The following is an 11,132-nucleotide window of genomic DNA, read 5'->3' as shown; positions in this document are numbered from 1 at the left end:
CCCTGCTCACTGCAGGGGGGTTGGACTGGATGACTTTAAAGATCCCTTCCAACCCGAACCATTCTGATTCTATCAACAAAGCCATTGAGGAGACCATGAAGCTTCTGTGCTTCTCCTCTTCTCTTCACATGCTCAGCTATTTCAAGGTCAGGCCAGACCCAGAGTGCTGGCATAACTTGTGCCACCAGAGCATCTGCTATGGGGTTTTCCCAGCCCATCCTGGAACAAGAAATACCTGAATCATGCAAGAAAACGGATTCTCACAAAATCTTCAGGCAAAATTTGCAGATAAGATTAGATAAGCATGGTAGCTACAGCTCAGATAAAAGAGCCAGGTCCTTGGCTGCGTCACCTGGCATCATTCCACTGAAGTAAATGGAGTTCTGCTGATCCGGCTCCATATCTTGGGAAGGTTGCCAACAGTCAAGCTGAAGAGAAATACCACTGTTAAAGTGATTGGGGGAAAAAAAAATCTGTTAAACTGCATAAAAAACTGTGGGTTCGGGTTTTCTCAACCTTGTACAATTTATGGTGTGATTCAAAGGGAATCACTGCCCAAGTTTCTGCGGCACAGGGAAGGTAAATGACCTCCCAGGTCCTTTCCTGGCTAAAGCCCTCCGCTGGGACCAGAGGCACTGAACACCAGCGCGTCTCACCTGGATGGGCTGCAGGCACCCTCCAGGCAGGTCTCCCAGCCCGCCCTGCCTTGTAACCACTCTCACCCTCCAAAACCATGAGTGAAAGACAGAGCTTGCACACATGCATGAGAAAACCGAGCGTCTTTGCTTATTTATAGAACCACTTTAGCACAGTGAAATAAACAGCATGAGCAAGCTTGCAAAGAACTGACAGTGTTAGCATATAATCTCTTGCATTTTAAAGTCACAATGTTCACATCAATTTGCAGTGTGCATTCATGTGGAAATAACTCTGTTTCTCCCTGGTTTCTACAGGGCAAAGTTAGAGCTTTCCGCTGCGCGTTGCCAAAAATTCCCACTCGCGCAACAAAGTAAAGTCCAGCATGGCACAGGCTGCTGGATTTCACCCCTTTCTTAGACCTTTCTGAAAGTCTACCTGGGATGTAAAATGTAGCAAAAAAAGGCTCAAATTATGGTGGCCTAAAATTTTCCAACATCCCTCCCGTGTTTCCTTCTGGGTTTAGGTTTCAAATGGGAATGTGCAGCAGGTAAATTCCATGTAAAGGGACTGGAGGTCGTCTGTACCTGGGCATCAAGGCTCACTCCCAACAGCTGTAGTTGGTTAATTCTCTACAGATGAGGAGTTAAAGGCTTGCATGTCATCAGCACTGGGAAAATACACAGCAAAGAAATTTTGGCAGAACTTTTGCTAAACGCAGTGGAGACTCAGCCTGATTTGATACCGTCCTTGCAAATGGGACCAAAAATTGTTCCACAGGTAGTTCTCAGGTTCGGGCCACAGCACCTTCTCCAGCACATGCATTGATGGAGAAAGTGTAATTTTCTTAAACAAAATACTTGGTTACGCACTTTTGGATTAAATCCCAATTGTTATATATCCCAATGGCTTTCAGGTTTGCTGTGCTTCTGAGCTTGAAGTGCATCGCTGTCTGAGAGTCAGAGCTGGGTTCCAGGAGAAGGAATTAAAAAAACCAACACCTGTATTTGTCAAAAATCCTTCCTGTCATTTCTTTTTAATCCCAGGCAGTTTATCATATTTCAACAATTATTTATATTCGATAGCAATTCTCTTCACAGAGGCCTGTGCCCGCATTACAATTATATCTACACCTCATCTCTTAGACGTGATTACTGTTTCTGGTAGAGCCTGCAGCAAACCAGACCTGGTCCCAAGCAGCCCATGCTGTTAGCCTGATGAAATCAAGAAAAAATGTAGCTCTTGTTTATTGAAGAAACAAAGCTGCTTCCATAAATAAGCAGGAGGCACAAAAGAGAAGCAAAGATGAAATAGCACTCTGAGGGAAGCATTTCAATCATTTTAGAAGGATTTTTGTGCAAAAACAACAGGAAAAGAGCCTCCTTCTCAAAAAAAAAAAGAAAAATCTTGTATTTTTAATTTACTCAAAAAAGTTCAAATCCCAATAGAGGAAGAAATATTAGAGGCAAACTCAGCGTTAAACTAACTAAGGAGCCAGCCTCCTTTCCATGGGTATGGATTTGTTCCCAAGGGAAGTATATTTTAAAATAGGGAAAAAAAGAACACAAAAATTACTGGGGCAAAAAACTCATTTCTGAAACCACTCACAGCTCTCCGTTGCTGTACAGCACTAATGCTCAGCCATCTCTGAGCGACACAGAGACACAGGACCGTGTTCACCGTCACTGGCGGGTGGCACCAGATTCTCCAGCCAGATCAGGTTAGAGAGAGGTTAGAAAGGTGGGACAGTCAGCGGCCATCTGGGGTGGGAGGTTCCTCTGCACCCACACACACGGCCAAGACTGCACGTGCTGTGCTGTAGCTGCTCTTACAGGGCTCTCGGGAAGCGTTCAAATGATTTGTTAGACCTCTCCTTTCTCCTCTGGTGGTGATTAAAAAAGTAAAAACACCCCAAAACCAAAACGCAATGGCAACACAATAAAACACAAAAACAAACGCTAAAAATATTCCAGAATGGTCCTCAGGAGTTCTGGACTTGGCTGCTGTCTCCAGCATTGGCCTCCTACACAATCCTGGATGATTGCTCAGCCTACATGTCCCTCTTTCCTTTTCTTTGATTAGCCAAGATACAATTCCCCTAATTCCAGGATGAGCACGTAGCAGAACTGATGGAAAGTAAAGCTGGCATGAGATGGAGATGCAAGTAACTTTCCCCTGCTTATCTACGTCTCCCTTTGTTTTTTTTCACCCTCTTATTAGCATCTCGCACACCTTACCAGCAGAAGAAACATCTTGACAATGAACAGACCACAGTCACTTGTTCGAGTCACGTCCTTGCTGCATTTTGATCAATGAAACACAAGAATGCTTTCATGTTTGTCCAAGCTGACTGGTGAAAAAAAAAATGAAAGGTTGGATTTTCAGTACCCAGAGCAATGTGTCTAGAGACAGTTACAAAGGAAACCACGTCAATGGAGCAGTACACAAGAAAATTCTCAGTTCATGTGACTGGAGGCCATAGGCATAGCCACATCGGTGTACAACAGGGACTCATGCACCTATCCAGGTTATAGAAATCGGCTCCTAGGCATTCAGTGGATTTTTGTGACGAACTGCATCACAGCTCTGTAGTTAAGATTAAATTTCATCGAGAATAGGTCTCACTTTAATACCATTTGCGAATGTTCCAATAAAATCCTCAGCCTTTCGGCAAGTCTTGCTCATAATCCCATATCATTGATTAGTTTAAGCAAGCTACAAACGGCAAGCTGTCCAACTCTGCTTGTTAATGCAGGCATCTTCTCTCATCTGCTATCTCTTTAGAATAACAATGAGTGCAGCATCCTTATGCTTGCCAAGTGCACTTTAAGCTTATGGAATACTAGCTTGATGTCAAAAATAGGCTTTTTGCAGGAGCAGAACTTGGTAGTCTGACAAAAACAGAAGGCAGTTGCAGCATATCTAGAAAAGATGCAGATTATCCCAAAATTCTTTGGGGTAACTTTGCTTTTTGGGTTTGGAAGGACAATGTTTGCCTGAGCCATGGCACGGCAAGAGAACTGATTGTGAACTTCAGACTCTGAAGAGAACCAGTCATGAATCTGGCTCTCAGAAGTCAGGGCTTTATCATCTAGATCCGTTGCCGGCATCTCCCAACCTTCAAGAAGAAAGGCCCCCCAATGGCTGGCCGAGGTCTAGGCAACAAGCCTGGGTTGTGTATGCAGTAGGTCTCCGTTTCCTATGGAGGGTCCGTCATCTCTAAATTCATCAGAAACAAGCCCAAAGGCAAAAGGAAGCGAAGGGAATACCAAGTCATCGGGCAGCTGCCAGGGAAGGCCCCTGCCTGCATTTACTGCCATTAGCCAGATGCATCACGGCTGGCCCCATCCCCACCTGGCTCCCAAGTGGCAGGGGGTTTATTACTCTTCCAGGCTCCATCCACTACCCTTATTGCAACAAAATAAAGTGTAATCACATTTACATAGGATTTTCAACCATCAGTAAGAAACGTTCAGTCTTTAATCGCAGACATCAGGTCCCTCCCAGTCTCCCATCCCACCCTCCAGCCCACAGCTGACTGGCATATCCTGCCCTTTGTCTACAGCCATTCACAGAAAACTTCAAAGAAATCCTTCTTAAAAGCACCTCCTGACCATCCTGCCCTGCTGCTCTCCCAGGGGAGCACAGGATAACAGCAATTTGCTTCCTTTGTACTGTATTGCTGATCACCCCGACACCATTAATCACCAGATTAGGTACCATGAGGCACTGGACTAGCACAACAGTACAGATTTGTGGCTTCAGTCAGCGGTACAAATATTGCAGAAGGAATTATGGCTGCTCCAGGGTAATCACAGGCCTTTCTTCAGATGCTGAAAACATTTATAGCCTTCTTCCCTCAAAACTGTGTTATGAATGGCCGTGCATAGTTAGGCTAATGGTTGGAAAAAATCCAATACCTGCTAAAGTCCTGAGTTAAGGATGGGGGAAAAGGTCTTGTCTACAACATTTGTGCTGTGAGGCGTGACTTGGAGTACACGCATGCATTGCTTTTACTCTTTCCTTTCCCTCCTTGTGTATATCTTCTCATCAGGAAGACCAAAGCAAGAGTATTTATTTAAACTCTAATACTTAAGAAACAATGTACTGCAGCAAATCAGATTTGAGGCGCTTTAGCATGTTTAACCATTTTTATATACGACCTGTGCGGCAAGAAATGCTTCACTCACCCTTCCTTTTACCTGTCCCCCCGTCCCCAGGCTCTCTGCAAGGTGCTGCTGTGGGTGGTCACTGCCTCGTGTCACGTTCATCCCCGTTAGAGATGCTGACGCTAGGCTTGCACGTAGAGGTAGCTCTGCTTCGCAGTTTGTTTGCTCAAGTGGTGAATGTGCTGTTTCATAAACAGCCTTGTAGATTTGCTGACCTTTCTATGTACTACGCTAATAGATCTCACGTTCAGTAACCCCCTCAGAAGATCAAGCAATAAAAATCTTATTTTCTCAGGAAATGGTATCGCTTGCGTATCTTAATGAAAATGCTGCGGTTTGTTGTTTTACACTGCACTGGGAGAACTGAGATCAAAGAATTAACACAAGATTCAAGATTAGATCTAGCTTTGTAAGCAAGCCATGTAGTCTTTGTCTTTGATATGCAAACAAAGAATCATTAAATAAATTTGATGATATCAAGCTAGGAAGACGCTTCAAATACCAGTAGAGCGACCACTAGATAGCTGGAGACAGGCATTTCGATAAAGCAACATTAAAAAGATAAATAAATCCCAACTTAAAACTTTGGAAATAAGTCAAACCCAGAACAGAATGTCTCAGCAATTGTGAGTGTCAGTATTTTGTCTCCAAACACATTACTTTAGGAAAAGTGGAAGTCAAGGTGAACCTGGTGAGATTATTTTTCACATCAGCAACAAGTTTTATACTTGCAGAACTATTAGTGTTGTGGACAGACAGTGCTCAACTCCATTGGTTTCGTCTTTCACAAAGGAAAAGGTCTGAGACAAGCTTTTGAGGTGGTCTAGACAGTGTGTGTCAGCTTTCCTTTTCTTAACTTACTAGCCTTTTGGAAGACATCTATAGAATACCACGAGCTCTGCTGATCTAGATGCCTAGAAAATATGATTTATTGTACAAAAAATAAAAATGTAACTACTGATGGGTGGCTGTAAGGAGAAAAAGGAAATCTCTGCCTCAGTTTCTCTGTCAGTGAGTGAATAAAAGCTGCTTTGAGCTCCGAGTAAAGTTTGGGGTTTCGGTTTTTAATATTAATACTGGCCATGGATGAAAGCAAGATTGCCTGAAGTACCCATACAAGTAACTAATGGGAGCCTGCTGGTGCCAGGAGGGCCTTCTTCCGAACACCTCCCACCCAAAGTGCTGCCACAGCACAGCTGGAGCAGGGTCACAGCGGCCCACAGAGCTGCTTCCCAAGTGCAAAGTCACTGCACATCTACTGGTAGAGTTTTCCCAAAGGTGGGAACCCCCGGACAACACCACATTGCACAGTGCCCAGACAGCAAAACGAGCTTCTGGGAGAGCTCCAGAAAGGGACACCCACCTGGGAAGTCATCAAGTTTAAAACCTTCTCCTGTTCTTGATGTTACTAATGACTTTGCATCCATCCAGGCAGAGCCGCTTCCCAAAGCAACAGGTGGCTCTCCAGACTTAGGACCTTCTCTGCCCGCTCACCCTGGAGGCAGAGGCGAGCTTCCCCACCCAGGCTGGTTCTCAGCCTTGGGATGTGCCAGGCTTATATTGCATTTATTTAGCATCCCAAGGGCTTTCCCCGGGCAGCTGCAGGTACAAGGCTTAGTGGTTTAAAGAGGCAATAGGGGCACCTTATACCCACTCAAAGGGGGCTTTTTTCAGGGCAGTCACAACAAATCAGAAGAGTTTTAGATTAAGTCTCTGGAATAAAAGAAGTGTTCAGACTATTGCAGCCGCACAAGCTGGCATGCAGTTGAGGCTGTAATCTATGGAGGTTTTTTATTTTTAAAGACACAAATGAGCTTTTATTGTTTCAAAAGGGAGACACAGAGAAGAGGGAGACTGTCAGCACGATGTGGTAACCCATTCTGCTCCTAGCTTTTTTTATGCAAAAGCCACGAGAGCTCAGCTGATAATTTGCATTAAATCTGTACCTGCCTCTGCGGTTGGACCCTGCACACACACAAAAATAAATAAAGAGCAGAAAAGCAGAGTTCATCCCAGGCCAGCGGTGACAGAATGAACAACTATTCCCCCGGTTCAATGCAGTGAGAGGCTGGGGTGTTACAATCTTCAAGGACAAACAGAAGCAAAGTGCAAATACAGAAAAAGCATGCCTGGTCTAACTCCTCCTTCCAATACCAAGCACTGCAGGAACCATCGAGTGCTGTTTTCCCTGGGAAGACTGAGGTAGCAGTATTTCTTGTCTTTTTAATACAGCTCTTTATTGCATGCAGTACTTAGGAGCCTCAATTACTCCTTCTGCACAGCTGGAGAAAAAAACACATATTGGTGCATGAATACGTGTTGTGAGTGGCCCATGAGCAGCAGTCAAAACCCAGTACACCACACCAGTGTCTTTGCTGCCACTTCGTGTTTAATGAGCTTTAGAAAAAATATCAGCGTCAGAATCAAGGCAGATAATTCATCAAACTCAACTGCAGCCAAATATACATATACACACACTTAGTGTAATACATTACGGGAAAGGCTACATCCTCCTTTTAATGTCCATGTCACCACTGGTCCAGAATTAATGTTCATGCCAACAGCATTAATTACTCTCGCTTTGATTTTTCACAGGGAAAAGGCAGGCATGCTTCAGAACCACTGAAACCCCGCAGTCCCTTATTACAGCACACTTTTCTTAAGCCCAGGAAAAACTGTGATAATCAATATTGATTGATCTCTGCACTTAGTCCCACTACTGCTTCTAAATCAGAAAAAGCACTTCGTCAGATAATGCATCTATTTAAATTTACCAAGGAAGAGGTAGTTACGCATAGGCTTCAGGGGCTAGACATGCAAGAGTACACTGACAACTCTGAAAATAAATGGGAATAATTAAATGCCTGAAAACACGATGCAAACAGGAGTGCTGACACGGGTTTGACTTTGCTGGCTGAACAGCAAGCTGAGGAGCATGGATTAAACACCCTTCAAACAGCTGGATTCCTGCCTGCCCCACCATCCACGGCTGTGAACCAGCTCCCAGGTTCATGTGCAGAAGCATGGTTGAGCTTCTGGAAGAAGCGGCAGATTTGTCTTCTTGACCTGTCAATTAGGGCACGGGTGATGTGGGTTTAAAAGCCCTTCCTGCCTGAGACATGGCATAAAGCCCTCATTTCCCACCTCCCACGAAAAGACCCTAAACAAATAAGCCATGGGGACGCTTCAAGCCCGTGTGTCTGGGTGAACTCCTCAGGTTGAACAAGTGTGAGCACACCAGCTCTCTGAATCCCACCAGGATTTCAGCCACCCACGTATCTGTTCAGCAGTGCTACAGCTTCACAATAGACACTTAGGTACAAAGCAGAGTTTCTCCACAGAAATGGAGGCAACCACAGGTGAGAGGGACAGGGATTAAGGCCAGCAGGAACCACTGTCATTTCTTCATGGGCACCTAACCCTAGGTATTAGTGACCTCAAAAATAAAATCTAAGATCCCCAGTCATCCACAAACTTGTTTATGTATTGCACTTACAGTAATAGGATTATTTCTATTGATTTCCATTGAAGACCAGCCCCAGAAACCTACCCAGCTTTTGAAAATTATGGGAAAGCTTGATCTGTTTAGTTTGTAAAGACTGTCAGGCTGTGTTGTCAGGCTATTTTGGGACAAAGAGAAAAAAAAAAATTATCTATGGAGACCGTGTTTCAGCAATGTTATCCCAAATTCTGCCATTATATATAATCAGGATGGTGGTCAAATGTGCTGAAAAGAGGAGCTCAGATTTATAGCAGCCATGTGCAACATGGGCTCATGAAAAAGTATTAAATCATTTCTCAGAAAAATAAATAGACTTCCTGCAACCACGCAAGGCCATACTCAAACTGTATTTTATTAGCAAAATCTAAGATGTGCTGAGAAAAAAAGTGAAGCCCGCCTATTTTCCCTTCAGTTACCTCTATATTTGATTGTAACTTGAGAAAGATAAATAGCACTTACTTCACCAGGGAACAAGCATTTTCTCTGGTAGCCAATGAAGCTGCCTATTCTCAGCTGGTTTGCATCAATATATCTTCACTGAAGTCTGTGGAGCCCACCAGTCCACAATGCTGGGATCTGCACTTTCAAGGGCATCAACTTGACACCATATAAATATTCTATGCTTTTCTTTCACTTTGTAGCTCAGAATTGATTCATTCTAGAGCACAGTTTCAGGGCTGAGTATAACATAACTCATCTCCAACTGGCATTTGTCTCTGTGAATAACCCACCAAGCATCCCTGCAGCCCTACACCCAGTGATGAAGCCTCTAAGAAAACGATAATGTGTCTTTTTCTCGCTCACACCACCACAATCTTATTCGTGATTTGCCCTCAAACCTTATCCCAACAAAACAGCTTTACCAGTTCCTTGCCCTCTTCTCTCACCACAGGCTTGTTTTTGTTTGTACCAGTAATTGTTTGAACTGAAACCTGGTGTAGGAAAAACACTGAAGCACAAAAATACCTCCCTGGATAATGGTGTACCTGGTTGGAAGAGAATGCAAAACCCACAGTTTGCAGCAGGAAAGCCAAATACCCAGCTGCATGTTGGCTGTGAAAGCTGGCTGTAGATATGGGTCCAACACCAAGAGAGGAAATGAGATTTGATGGCTCAGCCTGAGATAAAGATGCCCTTTTTTTGTGGAGATCAGGGGCGGTGATTTCAGTCTCCAACCCTGCTCATGGACAGAGGAGGATCTGGGGTGAGCTGGCCGAGCTATAAACCACAGGAGAGGCGGGAAGCCTGGCAGGGAAATAGGGCAGAGCAGCCATGGTGCTGCCATGGAGCAGATGGAGTCACCCTAACAGTGCTGCATATTTACACGCTTATTTTACACTTACGTGCAGCGCAGAAGGATTTGAGTCCACATACTGACTGCTTTTTACCCTGGCTAGTGAAGTATTCCTTCCCTGCCTGTTTCACAGTACCAGCCCCTCACCCCAACATGGCCATCAGAGCAGGCCACAGCATCCCAGGCCTCCATCAGGTAGGGCACCATGGACAGACCTTAACGTTTCCATGCTACAAGGAGTCTTACTCACTTCAGAATGGGCATAAACTTCAGCACCAGTAAATCTATGCATAATCTGGGCTTGTCTGAAAATCTAGGCTTGGCAAGAATACAGTTTTAGATACTCAAAAACAAAGGTCATCTGCTACAAGTCTCTGAAAGAACAGGTAAGTCCTTTGCTATTTCTAAATAACTGGTTCTATATTCACAATCTGAAACTTGAAATCTATTGTTCGTCAACTGATCAGCCTAGCTGGCCAAAAAAAAAAAAAATAAATCACTATTTACAACAAAGCAGAAGTTATCTTACCCTACAAGACGGCAGATTCTATGAAAACCAGCAAGATGTTAGTGGAATGACACAACCTCGCACGAGAACTTGAATTATTCCTTTAATAGTTCTCAAATCACATCCACAGATTGCAAAAGCATTCTTCAACAGTACCCCTGTTAAAGGGGTGTTGCTACACCTCACTGGTCTTTCCCCTTTTGCAAGAACCTGACATTAGACTTGAGCCTTTTTAAAAACACTGCCACCTGTTTGGGGAACACACCTTCTGTAAGGGCATTTCAAAGCTCAGCTGGTACCCCTAAGGGTACATTCTGCTGGAAGGTGTTCTCGTTGAAATTTCTCCACCAATTTCTCCACTCCCTGTTTCACATTCTTGTTTTTAACATACTGAGTTATTCTCAAAGTGATGTCCTTCAAAATATTTTATTTTTAGCTTTCCTTCATTCACCTTATTCCTCAAGGATCATTCTGTGTGGACACAACCCATAGAATTGCTTTCTTCCAAGTCTCATCTGAGTTTCTCAGCTGATTTCTTCCAAATCCCCATGAATCTCCTACTCCAATGTGGGCTGGCACATATGGCAAAATGGATTCAGTGCAGGTGCAGGTTGTGCAAGCCTTCCCCACATGCCACTTACAGAATATTTCATTGCACTGGGTTAGTAGTTCGCCTCATTGTGAGAGAGCTACCTTCAGAAAGATATAGAAATCACAGATATAAAAGCAGAATCTGTTCTAACAACTTCTTAGAAATGTTACACAACTTCTGCATCACTTTATGGGCTTATGTCTTGAGCCAGAGGTCTTTCACAAGGGAGTTTGACCCTCAGCTTCCTCCTAGAGGCAGCAGAAAAACTGTGACCCCCCCCAAGGCTTCAGAGGAGGGACCATCTAAGAAGTCATCTGCATCTTCTATTCCCATCCCTTTTCACTCCTATCTCTTCCCTTTTCTCAGAAATAGCTTCCTTTTTTCCCCTGATCTTTCACAGAGTGCTGGTTTCTGGTATCTACTCTGGTCAT

This window comes from Leptosomus discolor, chromosome 6 (genome assembly GCF_034619465.1).
Source record: "Leptosomus discolor isolate bLepDis1 chromosome 6, bLepDis1.hap2, whole genome shotgun sequence".
Classification (NCBI taxonomy): Eukaryota; Metazoa; Chordata; class Aves; order Leptosomiformes; family Leptosomidae; genus Leptosomus; species Leptosomus discolor.
Note: the sequence above shows the minus strand (reverse complement) of the source record.